The sequence below is a fragment of the Miscanthus floridulus genome, chromosome 3, assembly GCF_019320115.1.
Source record: "Miscanthus floridulus cultivar M001 chromosome 3, ASM1932011v1, whole genome shotgun sequence".
In the NCBI taxonomy this organism is placed as follows: domain Eukaryota; kingdom Viridiplantae; phylum Streptophyta; class Magnoliopsida; order Poales; family Poaceae; genus Miscanthus; species Miscanthus floridulus.
In genome coordinates, this window is record NC_089582.1 from 35,279,687 (window position 1) to 35,282,004 (window position 2,318).

The 2,318-nt window shown below is 41.5% G+C and overlaps 1 long non-coding RNA gene across 1 annotated transcript; it reads left to right on the plus strand.

Annotated features, from left to right (window-relative positions):
• The first annotated feature begins 404 nt into the window (after positions 1-404).
• Positions 405-2,107, plus strand: LOC136545446 (uncharacterized). Its single transcript, XR_010781027.1, has 3 exons — positions 405-503; positions 1,262-1,344; positions 1,814-2,107. It is a non-coding gene; the product is annotated as an uncharacterized lncRNA (long non-coding RNA).
• Positions 2,108-2,318: the final 211 nt, after the last annotated feature.

A 2,318-nucleotide genomic window follows, 5' to 3' on the forward strand; every position in this document is an offset into this window, starting at 1 on the left:
CCTCCAGCAGCAGCTCGCCCCACGCTCAGATCCTTCAGGAGCTCATGGCCCAGGCCTGCTTACTGGCGGTGGCGCTAGTGCAAGCACGACCACGCGTCCCCTCCTCAAGCTCCACCTACGAGGGCTGAGAGGCGGGCACGAGCTGGACACGAGGCTTCTTGGTGGTGGCGCCTGAGCAGCAGCCTCGTGCACGAGGCGTGGTGTGGAGATCCGGTCCGTGGAGGTTGGGCAACGCCAGATCCAATGCATGGACATCAGGCTCCTTTTTATCCCATCCGGTGAGCAGCATCTCCCTCTGACTCTACTTTCTCCCTCCTGATCCGATGAATTTTGAAATGATTGGCCGTGGGCGATGTGTTTCACGTTGCGTTAATTTGCAGTCTCAGGAATGGAGCTTCAGTAATGAATGGGACCAGGTCGCAGCATTCGTTAGGGAGCCAGATGGCTCCCTGTTCTGCTGGAGAGAACGCTATTGCTGCTTCCGCTTGTTGATATATGGCATTGTAAGTGCACGACTGTCGTCATGTATAGCTATTGATGTGATTGCCATTCTTTTTTATTTGTTCCAGAAACACTGAACTCTACGTTATCTTAAAACCAAAGAAACTAAGAAACTGACCGCTGCTACTGCTAAAGATTAAATAAGATCTCGTAATGTTCCATGAACTAATGGATGCATCTTATCTCGGCCTGTGTCTGATACATATGCTGCATGCATGTGACCACTAAGTACTGGATTCGTGTCTGATACAATAAATTCAACTTTGTAGATTTTTTTTGCGAGACTAGATATAATAGATTAGAAAGGAAAAGATGCTAACTACTGGATGAAGATGCAATGACATAACTGATTAAACTCTTTGGTGTGCACAAGTAATAAGTAGCAACAACATGCAAAAGGTATTTGGCCTTCAGTGAGTGGTAGGAGGATTCTGTGATGCTTGCTGGTGGGATTTTGCTCTGGTTCCGTACTTTTAGGAGTTAATTTGGGTAGCCTCTGCTGAAGTGCTCATTCAAGCAAACTGAAATCCTAGCACTTAGCAGTTCTGTTATGTGTTCTGTGTTCTGTGTTCTTGCATTACTTAAAATTGTATAGTGCTTAAAATGGAGCAGAGTTGATTGATTTTTGTATTTATTAGTACCACCAATTTAGCTGGGAGTGCACATAAAAATTGCTATATGTGGAGTATGTTTTATTGCTGCTCTATCTTCTGCATATAAATTTGTGAGTATGTTTTGCTGATACCCTTTGCATTTTCAGGACATTGCAAGGAATAAAAGGGTTCTGGAATCCTACAATCTCCTTGACATGATCAGCAGCAACACCTGTCCAAAAGAAAAAAGGTGATTTGTCTTATAAATATACACAGCTATTAATATTCTGAATTGTTCCATTCTGTACAGTATAGTAATCTAGTGTCAGCCATTCTCTGTACTGCCTTATTTGTATCCAGCAGTTATAGTTTGTGAGCTCACTATTTTTCCATAAATGCTTCCAATACTTAATGCTCGTTATATCAATTGTTTTTTATGTGCCCCTTGCTGCTACTTCAGTTTTTCCTTATGCCTATTGCCTATCACTCCGCCTATTTCAATTAACTTGCTGGATTATTTAAAGCTGTTATTACTACCAAGTTAGATATTGTTTAGTTGTGACTAGAAAAGAGGCATTTGATTGATTAGCTGAACCATATCCTGCGGTTCTCTCTTTGTTGCTAGTACATGAATTTCTATGCATATTAGCATCTATCTACATCGTTCTCTATTCTGATGCAGCTAAAAATTCACAACTGTTTGGCCACTGTATGTGCAGGGATGAAGTTGAAAAGACAGACCGATGCCTTTCTGGTGCAGATTTTCTATGTTCATATGTTTCATGGCAGGATCGAGGAGTTAGGCTTTGAAACATGGTCCATATCACTTAATTGAGAGGCAACTTGCTTCCTTTTTTGCTACTGCTGCTGCTGAGCTATTTAGCTCCTTTGGTTGTGTGGGCAAATTGCCATGGTGGCTGCTGGGTACTGTGATGTGCTTTTGGACAGGTTGTAATTACTGTTGCAAAGAATGTGGAGGTTGTAATGTGTTCCCTGAATATTTATGTGCTGATCTGGACCTGATGATGAGAACATGTGTTAAATTATTGATGATTGGTTATTAATTTGTTTGTAAAGTAAGGATGAAAATAATTTTTTTTTTTGCTATCAGCAATTTTGAGTTGGGCTCAAGTCTAATACTAGCCCAAGTTGAGCTAGGCTGCATATCCTTTGAAAGGCCGAAAAAAGGCCCAAAAATAATTCAATTGGGCTAAAAACATGAAT